Source organism: Oxyura jamaicensis (assembly GCF_011077185.1).
Source record: "Oxyura jamaicensis isolate SHBP4307 breed ruddy duck chromosome 18 unlocalized genomic scaffold, BPBGC_Ojam_1.0 oxy18_random_OJ71577, whole genome shotgun sequence".
Classification (NCBI taxonomy): Eukaryota; Metazoa; Chordata; class Aves; order Anseriformes; family Anatidae; genus Oxyura; species Oxyura jamaicensis.
The window spans coordinates 158,047-181,084 of NW_023304503.1; the positions used below are offsets into that span (position 1 = coordinate 158,047).

The 23,038-nt window shown below is 40.9% G+C and overlaps 2 long non-coding RNA genes across 2 annotated transcripts in view; both read right to left on the reverse strand.

Moving 5' to 3' along the window:
- Positions 1–515, reverse strand: part of LOC118158078 — a 15,165-nt gene extending 14,650 nt beyond the window's left edge. The window contains exon 1 of the long non-coding RNA XR_004746785.1: positions 207–515. This is a non-coding gene — a long non-coding RNA (uncharacterized LOC118158078). The remainder of the gene's footprint in view (positions 1–206) is intronic.
- Positions 516–1,541: 1,026 nt separating this feature from the next.
- Positions 1,542–23,038, reverse strand: part of LOC118158077 — a 24,307-nt gene continuing 2,810 nt past the window's right edge. The window contains exons 2-3 of the long non-coding RNA XR_004746784.1: positions 17,346–17,350; positions 1,542–1,741 (exon numbers count right to left, since the gene is read on the reverse strand). This is a non-coding gene — a long non-coding RNA (uncharacterized LOC118158077). The remainder of the gene's footprint in view (positions 1,742–17,345; positions 17,351–23,038) is intronic.

Consider the following 23,038-nt stretch of genomic DNA (forward strand, 5'->3'; position numbering starts at 1 on the left):
CTGCTTCCCACGTCCTTGTATTAGAGATAATGAGGAAACAAGCTAGAGACAAGTGCATGGAGAAGCTAGACCAATTATAAGTTGTTATCGGTGCGTGCTGTAGTTAGTTGCCTATATATACTCTGTGAGAACCTGCAATAAAGGAGGACGATTATACTCGCATCGAGGTTGCATCGTTACTCCGGTCCGTTTCCCTTTCCAACAACAGGCAGCTATGCCAAAAGCCCACCGGAACCCTTTTGGGTCCTTGAAATATCCTCTCTTGAGAGACTCTATGCCAAGGATACACGCAGCATCCGGGTCAGTCACAATACGGCGTTTTTGCCACTCATTCCTGGTTAGACTCACTTCAGCCTCCTATACAGTTAACTTTTGGGATCCCCCCATCACTCCATAAATGCTGATGGGTTCTGGCCCTTTATAGCTTGATGGCATTAGAGTACATTGTGCACCGGTGTCTACTAAAGCCTTATACTTCTGTGCGTCTGACATGCCAGGCCATCGAATCCACACAGTCCAATAAACTCGATTGTCCCTTTCCTCCCCCTGGCTGGAGGCAGGGCCCCTCTAGTCCTCGTCAGAATCTTCATTCCTGTGTTTAAAGGACTGCCTGCTGGAAGCTGGAGCAGCAAGCTTCTCAGAGAACCCCTTTTCCCGATTGTTTTCTTTTGCAACTCACATACTCGTGCCTTTATGGTCGCAGTGGATTTTCCATCCCATTTTCTCATGTCCTCTCCATGGTCACGTAGGTAAAACCACAGGATGGCACAGGGTGTGTACCCACCATATTGTCTCCCTTGCACAGATGAACACTTACCCCAAACCAGCTGAGACACTGGTTTGTACAGGAGGGGAGGAAAATAAATTATCTTTAAGTTGGTGGACCTATTCATAAAGTTTCTCCACATCTGAGATGCAGGCCTGTAGGGAAGAGGAAAGACTTTCTTCGTACTGCTGGAGTTGTTTAGCCAATTCATCCACCGTGAGTTCCTCATGGTCTTTCCAGGTCATTACTGCCAATGAGCTGGCATATGATGATGGTGCACTCCGTACAAACTCCCTCCACATGGTGTGGTGCAATTGCCTAAAGTAACTAGGAAAATCACATTTTAAAGAAAATGTACAGCACTGAAGAGGCTTTCAGGGTAGGGTGTACCTGAGCGTTCCCTAGGCTTCCAACCTTAGGTGCTATCACGCCTGGGGAACCTGGTGTGCTGGCTCTAAGGAACAGTACGGAGTGCAGAGTGGAGTGGAGACACCACGGCTAGGCTCTGTGTCTAGGTGGGGACTCGATTCTTCTTGTGCACACCGAGACCGATAAGCCATACTTTTTGCTACCCTGTCATGTTTTGACAAATGCTGTACTCTAGTGTACTTTTGCTCATTATAATATCATTATAATACCAAAACACACCTCCATCCCAAAAGCTACCAGCCTCCAAGGTGCGACCACCCCTCACTGAGCATGTGCTCTGAATTTCTCGTAGCCTATACCTTTAAACTATTTAGATATGCTTGACTAGAGTCACTCAAGCTCCACCTAAAAGTTAGAAAATAATATAAATTAGCCTAAGAGAGGGGATGTCAGGGAAGATACCATCATTAGGGAAGATACCACCGTCAGGGGAGATGCCATCCCGAGGGAATACACCATCTCGAGGACCTCCTTACTCCTGAGATCAGTCGACGGGCTGAGCCTCTCTTCCACCCCATTAGGACGCCTTTGGGTGAGATTTGAACACTTGGGTGTCTCCACATTTGACACCTGGGTGTCTCCACAGAAACTTAGAAATCTCTATAGAGTCTTTGTGCCTTTTAACGTGATAATTTCCAGGCTGCGCACCTGTGTTTTTCATGCATGCTAGCTTGCTTTTACAGACAGTAACTATCGCCAGCAGTCCAAAGAACCTGTGTACCTCTTGCTGTAATTGCACTCGATTGCATTGTTCCTAGCTGTGATAGTTCTTATTGAACGTGACTAGAGTAAGGGCGGTTATACGTTATTGGTGAATCCGTGACCGTGTAGTTAAGTGCTAAGGGTGGTTATATGTGGTTGGTGAATCTGTGATTGCGATTTTTATAGTTTGGTGTCATGAATCTGACCGGACCCCTAAAGGTTAATCAGCTACCCTGAATCTGACCGGACCCGTAACGATTAATCGGCTACACCCCTTAATGCAATACATGGGTCGTGTACACTTGACTTCATCTGGATCTGTGGATATCTGTTTGTTATCTAGGTCCCTATAAATAACCTCCAGTTCACCTAATTCCCTCAGGTACTGTATTCCCTTCTAGTTGTCCACTTGCCTGGTAGACATACAAGTTCTTCCTTGAATGGATACCTTTCCCTCACAGCTGACAGGAGACGCCTCCAGAGGCTGAAGCCTTGTGCTCCATTTCCAATTGCTTTGTCAATGCCTGAGTCCTGAGCAAGGGATACCAGCCGCCTGGCTTCCCTGCCCTCTAATTCCACACAATTGGCTCCGGTGTCCCAGCACCGGAGCAGCCAGGTGACAAGCTGCTCACCTATACAATGACTAAAATCTTTTCACACATCTCGTAGCTCATGCTGGTATAGGTTTTGGGTAGTTATTGTTGTTTTTTTGACATCTTCATCCTCCTGTTCCTCTGATGGCCCGACCTCGTCTTCTCCATACCTAGTCTTAGCAGGAGTTTCTCTGTGTTCTAAACAATTTGACTCTCTATACCATTTATTTACCTTATTTACGGGTGCAACTAGCACTGGCACAGTTTGTTTCCCTGGCTCAGCGCTGTGGCCCATTGTAGGGCTTGGAGTGGTCACTGGGCCTGTCTCAGGGGTTGAAGTGGCTCAGGGTCTGTCACTAGGGTTATATTGGCATGGAATGCAGCTCGGTAAGCATGGGCCAAGCCCTAGCACGTTGCAGTGATTTGTGTATCTCTGGTATTGCCAGGATTATGAAACACCTTTTTCAAGTACTCTACCAGTTTTTTAGGATTTTGCAGTTGTTCAGGGGTGTGGGAATAAAAATGTTTTTTCAGAGTTCCATTGTTTAGAGGGAAGGAATGTGGTATTGAGATATGCTTGCAGTGGTAAGCATGCTTAACAGACATCCTTGTAAAATGCAGACAACCAGAATCCTTAGAGCAATTAGGTGGTAATCACTGTGTAAGAAACATTACCACCTCAAAGAGTATAAAAGTCAAAAGAATTCTGACTTATAACAGGACAGCAACTGAAAGTCATGTATTGTCTGTGAAGCATCGGATAGGTTGTGAACCTGGATTACCCAGTCAGTGGGGAAACAGGGGAGGGTCCCGGTCCTCGAGGAAAAAAAATAATAAAAAAAAAAGCATATAAACTGTGTTATGGAACTAGTAGGTGCGCTCCTGCTTGTGGGATGCCTGCCACTGCAATCGCGAATAAATTACTACTTCACTGAGATCCCCGCCTGAGCCAAAGTTATTGGCTACAGAGTGTTTCTCAAAGGGGTGAATTTCCAAAGCACTGGAGGTGCCCACTGCTCTAGATGCCTGCCGATATCCTCCCACGCTCTCTGCCACTCATAACTATCCTGCCTCAGGACAGATCTCTGGATGGCACTCTTAAGTATTTGTTTAACCTTAGACAAAACCTGAAGTGCATTCAGGTGACATAACAATAAGGACATGCTGGTCTTAACATCCCAAGGATATTCAAAGTTTTGGAAAGCTACTATAACTCACCTAGAGGAGAAGAAATGGGTAGAGGAGAAAGGGAGAGCAAACAAGTGGAAAAAACATCTTCCCCTGACTCCTCCATAGATTGGCTCCCTGAAGAAAAAGTGTGAAAGGTCCAATTATTAATAGTTTCTGAGGTAGGGTTCCCAACATATGAAGTTGACGGCAATGTTAAGTACAAATTAGTCTCATGAATGGTAATTTTATCATATCATAAGCCAGTGTTACACAGTACAGCAAAATAATAACCATATACCAACTCCCAGAAGTGAGAAGCAATACAACAGGGAACACATACACTAAGTAATGTGCTATGTAACTCATTTTGGAAAACAGGCATAACAAACTTGAGATCACAAAAATCGGCATTTTGATTAGCAACTATTAAACTGATGTAATGCTTATAAGAATCTTGTTTTAACACACTCTGGTCAAACCTGTCATTATCTCAACCTTTTGTGCCCCACATTGGATGCCAAAAAGGACTGTTGTGGTTTAACCCGGCTGGCAGCCAAGCAGCACACAGCCGTTCGCTCACCCTCCCCCCTCCCTCTCTGGGATGGCAGAGAGAATCAGGAAAATGAAGCCTGTGGCTTGAGACAGAGACAGTTTATTAGGACAGAAAAGAAAGGATAATAATAATAATAATAATAATAGTACTGTTGGTAAATGTTCACATAGCAGCAGTTGTATTGGTAGTGAAACCAGTATTGCTGCTAGCAACGTATACCATAAATGCTAATCTGATCTAAACAAGAGAGAGTTAGGATACATATTATGGGTATCTGGGAGATTATTGCTAGGTGAATGAATAGTTTGAAAACTAAGGTAGATACCATAGAAATCCAATGTAATCAGTAAAGTATCGAAGTAACTGAAAAAGTTAAATAGAGATGAGTAAAGGGAACAATCAGATTAATAGAGGTGCTGTGATTATAGAAGATGGAATATACATTTATCCAATGAATATGAAGACAGCTGATGATTACGGGTATATTATGCAAATGTATGTTTCTGAATAGTATAAATGTTTGTTCTGTAAACAAATCGAACAAAGTTAGATTTGGGCAGACGTGCCCCTAACTTCCAGCGCCTAATAAAAGCACCTTCATATAATCACTGTGGTTATGTGTCTTCGCGAACGCTAACAGTACTACTAGTAATAATGTGTACAAACAAGTGATGCACAATGCAATTGCTCACTATCCGCTGACCGATGCCCAGCCTATCCCTGAGCAGCCCCCCCGCCCCCACTCCAGCCAGCCACCCCTACATATTGTTTAGCATGATATCAGATGGTTGCTGGGCAAAGTTATTAACCAATGAATAGCTAAGTACCTACCACTTAGGTTTGGGAGAGAATTACTTGACACCCTAAACACTCTTTAATAAACTTGTGACAAAAGTAACAAATTTATAGCAGAAGAATTCAGTTGTTTAACTGATTATATGCCTGATAAAAATTAATGAAAATATCCCAATAAGGATTTATATAGTTACAATATTATTAAAAGTTTATAACCACTTGCTAATTGGCAGTCATGAAAATTAATATCACTACATACACTTAAGTATTTCACCTGGTAATAAGGAAATGAACAGTGACATGAAATAGTACTAATAATTAATGCTACATATACTTTATTACACAAATAGTATGTCCAAGGCTTTGCCAAGAGAATGAAATACTTTTATTCATCTTGTGTGCCATGTACAGTGGTACCAAGTTAGTGTTTTAGCTAGAGATGCTGAGAATAATACTTAATGATACAGAAACATCAAACAGAGATGCTGTATCACAGGAAAAAGACAGCAACAGTGCTGAAAACAAGGCAGAAGTTTTCAATACATCTCCTTTTGTGATGTTGTGAAAGTTAGATGGTATCTTTCTGTACTTCAAATTCATATTTGCAAATACAGATTGTATCAGTTTTCTCTCAGTGTGTGGTAAAAAACTTGGCAGCATTGGTAGCATGGCTACAGAACTGCTGTGAAATGTGTTCATTTGATTCGTGTCAGTATGGAACAATGCTAGGGCCGCATGATGAAATATAAACTCCTATTTAAGAAAAACAGAGTGATTAGTGTACATAGTTCTTGTATCATGCAAAGGAATGGTCCAGCTCACTTGAGAACTAGCTTGCAAGAAGCATGGAATACAGATATATATTCCTGATCTTGTCCTTTTCCAAATCTTCTCAAATTCTAGGACATGATATCATGCATCAAGATTACAATCCTAAACTCTCTGAAACATATTTATTATTTTTTTCCCAAAACAATGCGGTGTTTTCTTGATATTCATGTAAGAGTTTGGTGATTAAATCAAACCGTAAAAAGTGAGTGGACCAACTATAATCTCCCCTTTTTCCTGAAATGGTTCAAAAGTAATCTCTAGCTTTCTGCAAGAGCCTGCTAATAGACAGCATAAACTTAAATTTTGTATCAGTAGATCTTTGGATGAGATAAAAAAAAACAAGATCAAGCACTGGAACACCAAATACTAATTTTTAACTGGACATCCTAGGGCATATAAATCCATTCAGCTTTATTCCTTTTCTGGGGTCCAATTATTTACTTGTTTATTTCTTCCTGTGGCATTACAGAATCACAGAATAGCTTGGGTTGGCAAAGACCTTAAAAATCGCATATTTCATAGAATCATGGAATCATAGAATATCCCAAGTTGGAAGGGACCCATAAGGATCATTGAGTTCAACTCCTGGCACCACACTGGTCTACCTAAAAATTCAGACCATATTCAATACAGACTGGGGAGTCTCTTCCAGTATGCGACAACCCTCTCAGTGAAGAACCTCCTCCTGATATCCAGCCTGAACCTACCCTGTCGCAGCTTGACACCATTCCCACGGGTCCTATCGCTTGCCACTAAAAAGAATAGATCAGCGTCTGCCCCTCCACTCCCCCTTGTGAGGAAGCTGTAGACCGCGATGAGGTCTCCCCTCAGCCTCCTCTTCCAGGCTGAACAGGCCCAGTGACTTCAGCTGCTCCTCATACATCTTCCCCTCCAGGCCCTTCACCATCTTTGTAGCCCTTCTCTGGACACTCTCCAACAGTTTCACTTCCTTTTTGTACTGCAGTGCCCAGAACTGGACACAGTACTCAAGGTGAGGCCGCACCAGCGCAGAGTAGAGCAGGACAATCACTTCCCTCGACGGACTAGCAATGCCGTGCTTGATGCATCCCAGTATATGGTTGGTCCTCCTGGCTGCCGGGGCACACTGCTGGCTCATATTCAACTTGCTGTCAACCACAACCCCCAGATCCCTCTCTGCGGTGCGGCTCTCCAGTGTCTCGTCGCCCAGTCTGTACGTATAGCCAGGGTTACCCCATCCCAGGTGCAGGACCCGGCACTTGCTTTTGTTAAAATTCATGTGGTTGGTGATTACCCAGTTCTCCAACCTGTCCAGATCTCTCTGCAAGGCCTTTCCACCCTCAGCCGAGTTTACAACTCCTCCAAGTTTGGTGTCATCGGCAAATTTGCTCAAAACACCTTCTAGTCCTATATCCAAATTGTTTATAAAAACATTGAAGAGGACTGGCCCTAAAATGGAGCCTTGAGGGACCGCACTAGTGACCATCCGCCAGCCTGATGCAGCCCCATTTACCACAACCCTTTGAGCCCTGCCTGTCAGCCAACTGCTCACCCATCGTAAGATGTTTTTGTTTAGTTGTATGCTGGACATTTTGTCCAGTAGGATCCTATGGGAAGCTGTGTCAGAAGCTTTAATGAAATCCAAAAAGATCACATCAGCTGGTTTCCCTTGGTCGACTAGATGGGCGATCTTATCATAAAAGGACATCATGTTAGTGAAACTGGACCTACCCCTCGTGAACCCATGTTGGCTGGGACCAGGTGCCCCAGGTGCACTTCAATAACTCCCGGGATAATCTTCTCCATAATTTTACCAGGCACTGATGTGAGACTGACAGGCCTGTAGTTGCCCTTCTTGAAAACTGGTATAACATTTGCCAGCTTCCAGTCTACTGGGACCTCTCCCAAGACTGTTGAAAAATAATTGTGAGAGTTCCCATGATGACATCAGCCAGCTTTCTAAGCACCCAGAATCCTATCTGGACCCCTGGAGTTGTATGGATCCAGGTGGAGCAGCAAATCCTGCACACGTTCAGGGTTGGTTGGGAGTTTATCATTCCCACCATCACAGTCCTCCAGCTCAGGGCACCCTGGATCCAAAGCCCATCATCAGCGTTGAAGACAGAGGCAAATAAGGCATGAAACGTCTCTGCTTTGCCTATGTCCTTGTCTGTGAGGTAACCTTCCCTATCAAGTAGTGGACATATGTTTTCTTTGGTCCTCCTTTTTCTGTTCACATATCTAAAAAAAACCTTTTTATTGTCTCCCACAGACCTGGCCAGCTTCAACTCTAATTGGGCTTTGGCCACACAAATTTTCTTCCTACAAACACGAACAGTGTCCCTGTATTCCTTCCACGTTGCCTGACCCTGCTTCCAGCAACCATAGACTTTCTTTTTCTGCCTAAGCTCCAGCAGAAGATCCCTGGTCAGCCAGGCCGGCCTTCTGCCCCGCCTGCTTGACTTCCGATATTTTGGAATTGCCTGATCCTGTGCTTTTAGGAGGCAGTGCTTAAAGACTGACCAGCACTGATGGACGCCAATGCCTTCAAAGGCAGTTTCCCAGGGGACCTTGCTGACTAGTTCCCTGAGCAGCCTGAAGTCTGCTTTCCCCATATCCAGGGCTGAAGTTTTGGTGGCAGTTTTCCTCCTGTCATTTTACATTCTAAACTCAACTGCTTCATGGTCGCTATGACCAAGATGGCTGCCAATTGCCACATCCCCCACAAGACCCTCTCTGTTCTCCAGCAACAATCTAGGAGGACACCTTTCCTAGTTGGCTCCCTTAGCACCTGCACCAAGAAGTTATCATCTAGGTGCTTTATGAACCTCCTGGACTTGTTTGTGTCAGCCATGTGGTGATCCCAGTTGATGTCTGGCAAGTTGAAGTCCCCCATAAGGACAAGGGCAGTTGATCTCGAGACATCTCTTAGTTCCTCAAAGAATAATTAATCAGCGCTGTCATCCTGGCCAGGGGTCTGTAATAGACTCCCACAATGACATCCCCTTTATTTGTTCATCCCTTAATCCTTACCCAGAGGATCTCAACTTTGCCATCGGCAACTTGAAGTTCCACACAGTCCAGCCCATGCTTTACATACATCGCCACCCCACCACTTCGCCTGCCCTGCCTGTCCCTCCTGAGGAGCCTGTAACCATCTATTGTGACACACCTGCCACAGGACTCATCCCACCAGGTTTCACTTATGCCAGTGATGTCATAGCTGTGGGACTGGGCCAAGACTTCTAGCTCATCCATTTTATTCCTCATACTGCATGCATTTGTGTAGAAGCACTTCAAATGTGCCTCGTTGTACACAGAACCTCGTGGAACTGACTGAAAGACCTCACTAGCACACAGTCCCTCTGATTCTAGTGCGCCATCCCTTAGCTTATCACCAGCAGGGCTGGTTTTATCCCTTTCCCCCTTTGACTCTAGTTTAAAGCCCTATCTATCAGCCCCTCTACATCCTGAGCAAAAATCCTTTTACCCCTCTGAGAGAGGCACATGCCATCTGGTGCCAGCAGGCCTGGTGTTGCTCAGACCTTCCCATTATCAACGAACCCAAAGTTCTGCCAGTTGTACCAGTCTTGAAGCCATGTATTGATGAGACGGGTCTGCCTGTCAACATTGATATTGTCAATATTTCCAACCACCTTGCCACCGGCAGGGATACCTTCCACTAGATCAGGTTGTGTAGAGCCCCATCCAACCTGTCCTTGAACACATCCAGGGACGGGGCATCCACAATTAAAATGATTATGAGTAGAAAATACTTCTACCCTAATCTTATTTGTAACATAATGGATAGGTTACTTTCTGATTATAAACTGAGGAGGGTAGGAGCACTTTCCTGGTGCCCTGTTGAAGCTTTGTCATTTTGCACTAAAATTTTCAAGAATCTTCAGATGTTAAAAGGAAAAAGAGACTAAGTTCCTGAAGGGAGGAATTGAACATAGCTTTCCCAGTCCTGGAGGGCTGCTATTACCATGGAGTTACTATTATAAAGACAGATTCTATCATTACTTTTTCAGTCTTGTTCTCTGGAGGGAAGCTAGATGAGAGACTTGCAGAATGTATCTTGGATTCACTGTACGTACTCCTCTGAAATACAGCCATGAGAGCCAGGTTCTTTTATTTTGTTCTTGTTTACTTTTTTTCTGAACTGTGAATCCACCCACAGATTAAGTAGGTGTTATCAATTTTGTCTCAGAGTTATGTGGTGAGAATTATTTTTTATTTGTTAATTACTGTGTGATCTTTGATATAAATTCCACCAAAGGTGTGACTTTTTTATTGGTGCAATTTGTTTGACCAGTTTCAAGCATATCATGGAAATTGAAAGTTAACTCTCATGGGAGTTAATTCATCTTTCCACTATCCAACATACTCTGCATTCAGAAAGGTATCTAACCAGGCACTGCTTTTTATATGATTTCTGCTCTTAAAATTGTTTGTTAATTTATTCTCAGAATTGTTTCAGTTTTCTTACAAGACAAATCTTACAATAAGGCTTATTACACTGAAACCCTAAATTTTCTATTGACTCTTCTTTATTTCTCTTTTTTTTTTTTTTTTTTCCAGTGATTATTTAAAAAATAAGTTTAAAGTATGGTTGCAGAGATGTATGACACCTTTTCCCTTCATATATATCATATATAAGAAAATTAATGCAATGGAATGATTTAAGTTCCCATGACTGCTACATGCCATCAAAGGACCAATTCTTTTCTGGCTGTCCTCCTGTGTTTTTTTTTTTTTGTTGTTGTTGTTCAAAGTTTTGACCTTCTTCACAATGACTCACTCTGGTAGAATGTTTTCCCAAGGGATGTTTGTCTAGTAGGTGAGTGATTTTATTTCAGATCTCAGTTAGAAAGTCACCTTTTGTCTGTTTACATTGCTTTGGAGGGACGTATTCATCTTTGTATTTAAAAACTTTTTTCAGCATCCATTCCGTTATCTGGATTACCAAAATAAATGGATTTGTAGAGTAACATTAATTATACCTATTTTTAAACATCTAACTTGTAGCTGTTTCCAGCTGAGTTGTTATTCTAGGTTCTTTTTAAACACTATAGAAAGAAATAGGTGGTTTTAGGGTGTAATTAATCTCTTATTGAATTAGACAATTTAATGTAGGACATAACAGTCCTGCTTTAAAGCACCTATTTCTTTTAATAGACTGTAAAGAGAGGCAGTGATGAGTATCTCAGATGGAGACATCTGTACTGAAGTGTCTAAAGTTATGGAAGATGAATCCCATCCAGAAATTAGAAGTAATGGTAGCATATTTAAGACCACAAGAATATGTTTCCTCTCACTGCTCTTCCAGCTGGAGAGGAATACAGTGGAGCTGGCCACACATCATGAATAAGATAAAATGCACAGCAAAAGTGAATAGATTAGCACAAAGCCATATGTGCAAAGCTGCTGACAAATAATGTTGAACTTCTAACAAAACACTGAAAATCAAAGCCTATTCAAAAACATTTCAAGGATGAGGGTGGGGAGATAGAGGAGACAGGGATGGGGGAAAGACAACTGACATTCATTTAGTAAATTGTCTGTTGAGAAGGCAAGTGTAATCTCAGGCCTGTAGCTCATCCATTGAGGTTGTTAAGCATTCTCCTGCATGAAGCAGGATGGGAAAGGTTTGCATCACCCTTCCAAAAAAGCAATATTTGGGCTGTCTTCTCTCCAATCTACTGAACATTTTCATTTGTATTCTACCATTCTGACTTTATTAAAATCAGACTCCTTTTCCACAGTCCTGCTAAATGCTGCCATTCTACAGTCTCCTGTTAAATTATAACCGTTTCTTCCTCTCTTCCTCTTCTCCTCCATTTCCTTTTTTTTTTTTTCTACTCCATCATGCATCTCCCAGAGGTATTTGCATTTGTGTGGCAAGTACACTAATTCTTTTCACATGGTTTTCTCCAGCATGACATGAACTATTTAATTGTAAATTATTAAGTCATCTATACTTTCCTGAAATGATTCACAGTGGAATGACAGGAAATTATTCCTAGTGGAATGACAGGATATAATATGATGAAATCACGATTCTCATTTAAATTGGATGTCTGCTGATAGAAATCCAAAGTCCACTGAGAATTCCCAAAAAGAAAATGCTGCAAGGTTTATCCATCGGGTAGATTACTTAGTAATGAATAGCCCCTTTATTAAGTCTGCCCACTCTTATGTTAAAACCCCAGGGGATTTTTTTTCTTTAGATGTAGTTTGATGTGGAGGTTTTAGACAAACAGCAACATTTCTATTCTTCCTAAGTATATATTTTCCCCTCTAGTTACTAATTTGTCAATATATGTATATATTTAAGGTCTGGCCGCTAGCTGGCATAATTCAATGTAGCTTTATTGCTTGATGAGAATTTTGCCAGTTTACCCATGCTGATGTTCTGTAGACCACAGATTCAAGTGTATACAGCTTGTGAGAAAAATCTCAAATAATTTTCTTCAGACAGGATCTTCTGTGAAGTTTATTTTATTTGCGATTGCAATGACAGGCGTCCTGTCAATCAGGAGCGCATTTTAGTAAACAAATCATAACCTTTTATTCCTTATTACCCGACGCCTTATCACGTCCCCTGTTTCCTCATTGGCTGAGTACTACAGGTTCACAAACTACTCGACACTCCTCTGCCATATATGTACAATTTTTCTTTTTTTTTCAACCCTTTAATTTCTCCTTTCTTATGTTTTGAGAACTTGTGATCTTTGTTTTACTGTTCTCACACTGCTCATCCTGTTTTTCTCAAGCTTCTACCTTATTTTGGAACAATGAGGCCTTCTACTGTCCACTTATCTACTTAGCATTTTTCCTTATTATGACTACACAACTACCTTGGAATACAGAAAAGTAATTCTCTACTGCAAAAACACAACTTTGTTTCTCACAAGCTACACAGAATTTGTCATGCTTCTTTACTTTTGTTCTTTCTACAAAGCTGTCTGCACAAATTATCTCTTTGGCTTCCTCTGATTTACTTTAAAAGTGTTGCATCAATTTTAAATGCAAATTGCAATAATTAAATTAGACCTTTTAACTATCAGATGTGATGGGAATTTCCCTTCCTGATTTTTTATCTTAAATTGGAAAGGAACCAGATCAAAGAAGCAGGGAATTTCAAAGTCAAAACAAATGCCATTCATGGCTAGGGACTCAGCTACAACAACAACAACAACAACAAGAAAACATATGTATGTTTGTATATATATATATATATATGTATATATGTATAATATATATGTTAACCACAAACTATCCAAAATCTTTAAATCTGTGTGTAAAACTAGCAATAGCTCATCTTTTCATTTTTTTTTTTTTTTTGTTAGAGAGAAAAAAAAAATAAAAAAGCCACATATATATATATATATATATTCTTTCTTTAATAATGGATACTTTCAGATACCTCCTAAGGTCTTATTCCTCCTGTCATGTTTAAAGGGTTTATTGTTTCCAGAAAAGCTTTTACTGCTCCCTCTGGAGATGCTGATCTAAGGTAATAGTGATTCTGTGCCTCTCTCTTGTCGGAACTCAACTTCAAACGGAATAAATGAGATGAGAGCTGAAAGAGAGTGACTCTCAACTTATATAAGAGAACTAGTGCTGGTTCTAGCACAGGTTAACTACTTAGTTAATAGTTCATCTCTGGCATTTTCTTGAACTTTTGTTTTGTTTTGTTGTCATTTTTGTTTGCATTTTAGGCTGCACAAGAAGTACATTTTTCTTTTATAACAGAATGGTGTGCAATCAGGTTTTCTCAGAAAAGCGTATTCATCCACTTCTTGAAAGAAGAAAATTGCCATATTTAGCAAGATCAAGACAGATAGAACACATCTCACATAAACCTAGGTATCTATTCTAATTCATAATGATTATGTCTATATAAACAAGGAGTATGGTGCAAGAATAAAGCAGCTAGTGCCGAGGGCCATTTTACATTTAAAATGAATATATTTCAGATTAAATTTAGTCTAGGGCTGTGAACTAGGACCTAGTCTAGTTCATCAAGTATGCTTTTGAAAAGCATCTTTAAGTTTTGCTTTATTTAAAAGGTTTCAAGACTCCTCTGTGATGAGAACCAAGGTACAGAAATAACTGGGGGCAATCAGAATTCCTTCAAGAGCACACTCTCAACTCAAATTCAAGGGAGATGCACCACTAGTTTCTCATACAGTCCGAGGTAAGAAACAAGAACAGGAGGATTTAGGTGTCTAAAACTGAAATAAGTCTCAGAAGTCACTACTTTGCTTTATGACTGAAGTTGCAAGTGACTTGGGAATTCAGCTGCAGATGATTCAGGCACACAGGAACCCAGTACTGTTTCCAAAGGGAAGTCAAACTTAATTGTCTGAATTTTAGAGAAATCTTAGTGTTTATATTCCTTGCAGAAAATATGGAAAGGACTAAAACTAGGTTGGAGGCCACCCGACTATATGAGTCCCCTAAACTTCCTAGCAGGAAATATCAAGAGAAAATCATAAATTAAACCTCACTATCAATAGTTATCTAAACTGTGAACCTTCTCCTGGAGCTGAACACCTAAGAGAAGTCAGCTTAATTAAAAAGAAACTAGAGATATTCTTACCCTATTACAGGTGACAATTTTTTTTAATGCCTTCTAGGGAGTGCGGTGATTTGTTACTGGATGCCCATCCTTCCTCCTACTTGAAGCAGGGATTTAAAATCATATTATTATTATTATTATTTAACCAAGTGCACACATCACAGACACAGTAGCTACTTGAAAAAGAAGCTTTCTTAATCACTGCTGTTGACATTTTTCTGCTTCAGGAGATGTGTACTTTTCAACCTCCTCAGGCACAGGAGGGAGCTAAACTCTGATCTCCCACGTGCTGAAAGATAGATCTAAGACCTGAATAGTCATAAAAACACAGTTAATTCTATTCATTCCAGCTTTAAAAATAAATACTTTTGCCTGAGTTTGTTTGTTTGTTCTAATTAAAGAAGAGACAAAGATTGAAAAGCCCAACTGGTAGTAAATACCTCTTTTCAGGAAAAGTTAAGATGACACAGTCCTGAAATGACAGGGTGTAGTGGCTTTACGTGGCAAGGTTTTGGTAGCAGGGGGCCATAGAGGTAACTTCTGTGAGAAGAATCTAGAAGCTGCCCCATGTTTGGTAACGGCCCCACTGCTGACCAGAGCTGAGCCAATAAGTGATGTTGTTTTGCTCCTCTGTGAGAGAATATTTAAGACAGGGAAAAAAAAAAACGCTGCGCCACACAGCAGCTGTGAGAGTGAGAGGAGTGAGGAACAGCCTTGCAGGCTCCAAGGTCAGTGAAGAAAGAGGGGGAGAGGTACTCCAGGTGCCGGAGCAGAAGTCCCCTGCGGCCTGTGGTGAAGACCATGGTGAAGCAGGATGTCCCCCTGCAGCCCATGGAGTACCACGGTGGAGCACGGTTCCACACTGCAGCCCATGGAGAAGACCACGGTGGAGCAGGTGGACTTGCACCGACGGAGACTACAGCCTGTGGAAGACCCCTCTCGGAGCAGATTCTGGGATGGACCTGTAGCCCATCGATAGGAGACCACGCAGGAGCAGGTGACCTGGCAAGAGCTGCTGCCCCTGGGGGACCCAGGTTGGAGCAGTTTGCTCCTGAGGGATGGACTCCGTGGTACGGACCCATATCTGGAGCAGTTCTTGAAGAGCTGCTGCCTGTGGGCAGCGCACGCTGGATCAGTTCAGCAAGGACTGTATCCCATGGGAGGGACCCCACAGCACAGGGGATGAGAGTGACTGAGAAGGAGCGGTGGTGAAGAAGCGCTATAGACTGACCATAACCCCCATTTCCTTGTTCCCCTGCACCGCTTGGGGGGAGGAGGTGGAAGAGGGTGGATGGGGGGAAAGGTGCTTTTAGTTTCTTTCCTTTTTTTCTCACTTCTCTAGCTTGTTAGTAATGGGTAATAAATCTTACTGTCTCCCTATGCTGAGTCTGTTTTGCCCATCACAATAATTACTGTGTGATCTCCTTGTCCTTATCTCAACCCTTGAGCCCCTTTTATTGTATTTTCTCCCCGTTCCTCTTTGAGGAGGGGGAGTGAGAGAGCGGTTGTGGTGGAGCTCGGCCACCCACCCGAGTAAAACCACCACACAGGGATGTTCATTCATCTGTATTTCCTACAAATTGCCTTAAGTAATGTACCATTCTTTCTCCTCCCACGTACCCAACCCATTCTGCAGATGCTGCCACAGAATCTAGAAACCTGAAAATTAAGTTCTGTGCTAACAAACAATGTGAAGTCAAAGAGTCATCACATGAAAAGCCACATTCACAGGGAATGTCAGAGGAACTCTTTACCTTAATGTTTGCAGAATGTAAAATGCTACTGTAAAATACTATGTCCAAGATAAAAGGAGGAAGTAGGATCAGCCTCAGTGTCAACACTGATACTCAGGTGATAAAATCTCTGTTTTTTCTCAGCACATTGCAAAGCATCCTGAGCAGAGATTCTTGAACATAACTGAACATTTTCTATGAACATTCCTTCCAAGTATTAAACACATTTGATTTGACAGCACTCATAGATGTGATAAATGATTAAATCCCAAATGGGATTTTTGTGATTTATTAAGCGAATAGAGGCAAGCAAACAGTGCTGGGTGCACCGGGAGTCTCTGCTCTACCAGGACGCACACCTGTTACATCAGGCAGCTGATTTTTATGCTCCTAGACTAATACATATTCATCACTATTCCTAGAAAAGGCAGGGTTATTATAATTAGTTCCCGGAATCCAAATCCTCTCTGGATGCATGCGTAGCAGTCTCTGGTGGTCTTTCTGGGGGTCTCTTGTGCTGAAGGCTCGTAGTCTTCCTCCCAGGCTTTGTCCTTCGGTCGTCCTTCAACTCCCCCTTTCTCCTTATTTGGTGGATCTCTTTGCTGGTTATCAGAGGCTTGCGCAGCATCCCATGCAAAAGTCTGCAGTTTCCTAAAAAAAAACTCCTTGGTCCTCTTATCTCCCAGACTAGAGTCTCAATGTTCGCCCTTCAAACCCTCTATTTACACAAATTGCTGGATCGTTCCTTTGCATGATACAAGAACTATGTACACTAATCACTCTGTTTTTCTTAAATAGGAGCTTATATTTCATCATGCGGCCCTAGCATTGTTCCATACTGACACGAATCAAATAAACACATTTCACATATATCATTTATATTCACTTTCCCTTTATATTATACCAAATTAGTTTATTGGCAAGATTATTTGCAGAACTAGCTCAGTATTGCATAGTATTTGTAAAGAAAAAGGTTTCATATTCATTAAGGGGAGTATAAACAGTGTAGAAGACTTATTTTTATGAGCTTGATTTACACACTAAAGTAATAGAAAGAGATTTTAAACAGTGCAGCAACACAGAGGTGATGAAACAGAAGGAAAGGACAAGCCTGAGAAGGTGGGACATGGGACTTATCTCCATTATTTGCATCAGGTTCTATGATCCAGCTGCACTGTGTCACCAAAGTCATGGTCCCCAGTACTTTGCCTGTTGAGTTTGATCTAGTTATTTTACTGGTCATGTTGTTTTTCCTGACATGTTTTGATGCATTTAAATCTCTTCCTGCAGGTGCATGACATGGGACCTTGGGCCACTATAAAGTTTTCTCCCTTATCTAGAACTCATAGCATCAAAATTAGCATACATAGCATGAACATCAGCAATAACTATGCTGCATGGGTGGACAGGACATCTTTTCCCAGCTGAAAGCAGTCTGGAAAGCTGTAAACTCCTTTTATAGCCTTCTTTTAAGATAGGGGCCAAAATCAAAGTTATTCCTTTTGCAGAAATGGGATAATTTCTCTTGTGCTGCTGGTGCCAGAAATAGTAGTGATGTCCTAGCAAGGGTCTGTTAATGAACTAGGAAATGATGAAAAATCTTTGTATGTAGTCCCCTCATCCTTAACTACTTAAAGAGGAAAATGATACTGTCTGTCTAAAAGTAGAAATCTGAAAATTTCTGACATGATGAAATAGAAGCATAATTATAAACATGTTTCTCTCTCAGACATTTCCAAAGTTTAGGTCTACCAGAGGGATTTCTAGAGCTGTTAAAAATAAAAATAAATAAATAAAAGGAGGTCTCTTGGAGAAAGGGACTGAAACGTTGTATTTACCACACAAACTGCATTAAAAGAAGTGAGAAAAACTGAGCATGCTGATGCTTAACCACATTTATGGTTTCACTTATTTGATGCGCTCATGCAGTACATCAAACATGGCTTGAAAATCAGTGAAAGATGGGAAACAAAAGGAAGAAATAAATAGTCAGTGGCACAAGGTGAACGGTAGGATGCCTCACTTCATTGTTCTGCATTAGATCTCATGTTTGAAATCTGTATTAATGATCTTGAAAGAGGGTAATAACTGAGGTTAGCAAAACTTGCAGATCACACAAAGTTATTTAGCTAGCATGGACCAGAGAGATCTGTGAGGAACTTCAAAGAGACTTAGCTAAACCATGTGAGGACTAAAGTGAGGGCAAATGAAGTTCAATGCCAATAAATGCAAAGTAAAGCATACTAAGGGGGGGAAAAATAAATTAATTTGCTTGTACATCTGACAGGGGTCTACATTCACTGTCTCAACCCAGGAAAGGGATCTGGGTATCAATGAAGACAGATTACTACACCATATGCAGCTGTAGTTAAAAATTATTCAAACAAGATGTGAAGGTTTGTAAGAACTGAGATGGGAATGGTGCAGTAAATACTACACTGCCATTCTATAAATCAAAATGTGGTCTAATCTGGAAAATTTTGTGGAGTATTATTACACTGCCATAAAGCCAAAGTAATAACAAAAATAAGAAAAAAGATTATCAAAATAATCTGTTCACCTGTGACAGACAAAAATGATCCAAGTCTTCGAAAAATCAAAAATAAAAAGGTCTATCATGTAAAATGATTGAAATGTTTAGGAAGAGTTATCTTACAGCAGAGAGGAACAAAAGAAACTTAATGAAAGGATAAAAATAAATGGCTTAGAGAAGATAGATTAGGTGTTTCTCTTCCCTTCAGTTTGTGGCAGGACAGGAGAATGTGCAGTAAAATTAAGGAGGGTAGGAAGTTCAAAACAGATAAAAGGCAACAGTATTCTTTTTTCCTACAATGAGTGATTAAGCCAGGGAACCTTAAGACACACTAAAGGTGAAAACTAAAGGACAATTCAAATAAATGTTTTAAAAGATAACAAAAATTGCCAAAGGAAGTTGAAATTAAAAAAAAAAAAAAAGAGTCACCTGCTTGTTAGGAAGTATTTGAAAGCTCTTTTTTGAGGTCAGATTTCTTGAACTTTCCTTTGAAGAACTCTCTTAGGTCTGGGCCCAGATCCCACAGCCTTTGGACAGAAAAGTCTCCGAGCACTCAGAAGTTCACACCGGGGTTAGTTCACATGTTGTGATTTCTGTTTTAGAGTTACATGTTGAGCATCCGTCTTTATGTTCTTCACATAAAATATTACTTTACTTTTGCACCAAACATTTGTTTCCAGATTCTCAGCAGATTCTATAGTACTGTCCCTAGAGAGTTTCTCAGGATGTGCATGGCCATTTCATAGGGACACAAAGGATCTTTGTGATGTCCCGTGTTTACTGTCCCAAATTCTTTAAGACATGGTGCTGGAAAGGGCTAGGTAGTTTAAAGGTCTGACCCAGTGTAACAACATATATGTTCCTTTAAACTATGCACAGAGCCAGGCTGTCTGTACCAACACAGCCTATTATTACTTGTCCTTCCTCTCTCCTGGATTGCTTGCCTCACCAAATCATCAATATTTATCTTTCAGACTGCAGGTTTATGGAGTGGAGTTATGATGAATGCCTTTATGTTTGTAGGCTGTCAAACACAAGAGAGCTTCCACCACGTTGATGCTTTAGGTTGTGCTAGTCAAAAAATTACAAAACATCAAAAACTTTGAGCAGCATCAGTCTATCTTGTTTACCTAGGGAAGGAGGAAAGAAGATGTATTCCCTCCATCATATCATTAATCTGAACTCAAAATCTTCCAACATCTGGCACTGCAAGTGGTCACCCGGACTTATGCTGCCTGGTCACTCTCAAGACTACTCTTTATGATCATTAAAATGGAAACAGCATCTTACAGCCATAAATGTCATTTTGCTTCCAGCTTCCCCAATTGTCCCCTTCTTTTAAATGCTCTCCCACTCTCTGGTGGTGAGAGAAATATGTTTCCAGAACTGTCATTTTAAGGAATAAATACTTGAACTATCAATAACTGTATGCACTTTGCCCTAGCTGAATGAAAACCTCCTTTGTGAGAATAGAAGCAAATGATAGACAGCTAAGTAGAAAGAAGCTACCTGAATGTACCTATTTCAGCTAACTATTTCTGTATTATAATAGCCTATTACCAGTAGATCAAAGAAACCTGGCAGTGTTGTTTTTTTCACACTGTGAGAAGCACAAACATCATTTTAATTCCCCCTCAAAATAATTATGCATCAAAAAATCCATTGAAGGCTTGGTCTATTCTCAAGCTGGCATTCAGCCAACATTGTTATATTGTTGCTGCATCATGATGGAAATAGCAGACAGGAAAAAAAAGAACAAACTGCAAAGAAGACAAGGCTTTAAAAACAAATCTAAGCAACTGTCTGGGTTTCAGATAGGACAGAGTTACTTTTCCTCCTAGTAGCTGGTAGGGTGCTATGAGAAGAGTGCTGATAACATGCTGATGTTTTAATTGCTGCAGAGCAGTGCTTACACTAAGCCAAGGACTTTTCAGCTCCTCACTCTGTCCTGCCAGCGGGCAGGTTGGGGGTGCAGCAAGAGCTGGGAGGGGACAGACCCAGGACAGCTGACCCAAACTGGCCAAAGGGGTATTCCATACTATCTGACATCATGCTGAACAATATGTAGGGGTGGCTAGCCGGGGTGGGGGGCCGCGGCTGCTCGGGGTTGTGCTGGGCATCAGTCAGCAGGTGGTGTGCAATTGCATTGTGCATCACTTGTTTTGTACATATTATTATTATTATTATTTTCTATCTTAATAAACTGTCTTTATCTCAACCCACAGGCTTCACTTTCCCGTTTCTCTCCCCCATCCCAGAGAGGGAGGGGGGAGGGTGAGCAAACGGCTGTGTGGTGTTTAGCTGCCAGCCGGGTTAAACCACAACAGCAACATAAAAGCAAACAACACAATAACACAATTTTAAATTTCAGCAGTGATAAAGTTTATTGATAATTGTTTATTTACTGATTTTGTTCAATAAAAAAGGCATTTTAATTGCAGACTTCTAGTATTCTGTTTGAAGGGTTTTTCTAACCTTTAGCCTTATGTGTTTTATTTCTTTAAGATATGTTTAGCCCATGGATGTGTATCTCTGCTGATGAAAGTAGTGTAGTTTCACTGAAGCTGACTCCGGCTGACACATCTTGAGCTGGGATCCTAGTCATGTATCTTTCCCTCTTTAAGAACTGTGAGGGAGAGACCTCCATTCAGACTTTAGGTTATATAGCTCATCCACTGGAGCTGCTCTTTTATTTCTGCTGATAAGGAAGCTTATAGCGCAACTGGTCCTAATTTAGGGGTCTCATTTAAGAGCCTAAACACAGAGGAGCTGAAGTCACAGACGGACAAGGAGGCTGTTTTCTTTTTTTTTTATTAGACATCAGATATGACAGAAATCAAAACAGAAGGTGTCAGTGTGCCAATGTTATAGTATCTGATATACTGTGCTTTGGGCACCCTCATATTCATGACAGTTTCTTAGCAACTAGGATACAGGCTTAGGACACAGAAAATCTGGGATCTTTTTCAACATGATTAGCATTACTTGGATAAATCACCTTACTGCATTCTCTTTCCCTTTGTACATTTATTTATTCTGTCTCTTACTAAATGCTTCAGCAGCTTCTCTGAAGATATCACCACCTTTAAATAATGAAATTATTTTTCTCCAATGAGGTTACAGATCCCAGTCAAGGGAACTGGGTGTCATCTCCTCTCACTACCTGTCTCTTACTACTTTATCCTTAACTACTTTCATCACAGAAACAAAAAAATTGCCATATTTGCAATCTAGGAACTGAGGCATTTCAATGGGAAAGCGTTTTTCCTCCATGTGTGTAAATTTCAGAACACAAACCATTAAAAAAAATCTAAGTTGGCATTTGGCAGAATGTCAGTAGACTATACAATAACACTATCCAACCAGACATATTAGCAGAACAGAATCTGCAAGACAGCATACTTCTGGCTCTGTTAAATATTCATACTACTACTAGTAGTACTACCATCAGCAAATAAAGACAGGTGGAAGAATAGTGGGGCTAACATTAGACCTTCATGAGAGCTTTCTTTGCTTGACTGATGGTTCATAACCATTCAACACGAAGAGAGCTGTGAGGATTTGTCATCCAAGCTAGGAGCTCTGCCAGATCAGCAGATGAATGAAAAGTTGGCTCCAAAGTCTGTAACCCTTTGATTTCATGAAAGTTTTCTGCATCCTGATCTCACTGCAGCTGCCATCGCAGAGAACAGGGTGAGAGTAATTGTGTTGGCTTGCCTCCAAAGCCCCAAGGAGTAGTCACTTGCTACTTTCCCAGATTATCTGCCAGACAAACAGAAAGGTTAATGATGTAGAGCTTGATTACTTTGCTAGAAAGAAAGGAGCCAGTTTGATCCAAAAATCTTTATTGTGTGTGAGGGAGATATGTTAAAAGGGTTCAGAACTGGAATATGTTGTCTGTTCTATTTTGTTTTTTTAACTTGGGAGTGTTTGCCTTCTGGCAGGTATGGTCTTGTAGGAAATAGTTTATTGCTGTACATACATCTTTTTGCCAGAAGATTGTCCTTTAATTTTAAGACATTTACAATAGTTCTGCTGCTTAGAAAACCACTTTTTTTCATGACATATCACTGGGAGAAGCATTTGAATATATTTGTCCCTGGAATAGATTGAATACCATTAGCTGAAATAGGTGCCTATAAATACATAGATTTACCAAAAATATATAAATACATGTGTGCATGTGTATAAACATTAATGTATATGTCATGAGCACATGATTTCTGGTGTTTATTTTGAGATAAATGCAAAACAGACCTAGCAAGTCAAATACAATAACTTTAAAACCCCACGGGGAAGAAAGAGAATGAAATGAGAAAGGCAAGGCAAGGCAAGGCAAGGCAAGGCAAGGCAAGGCAAGGCAA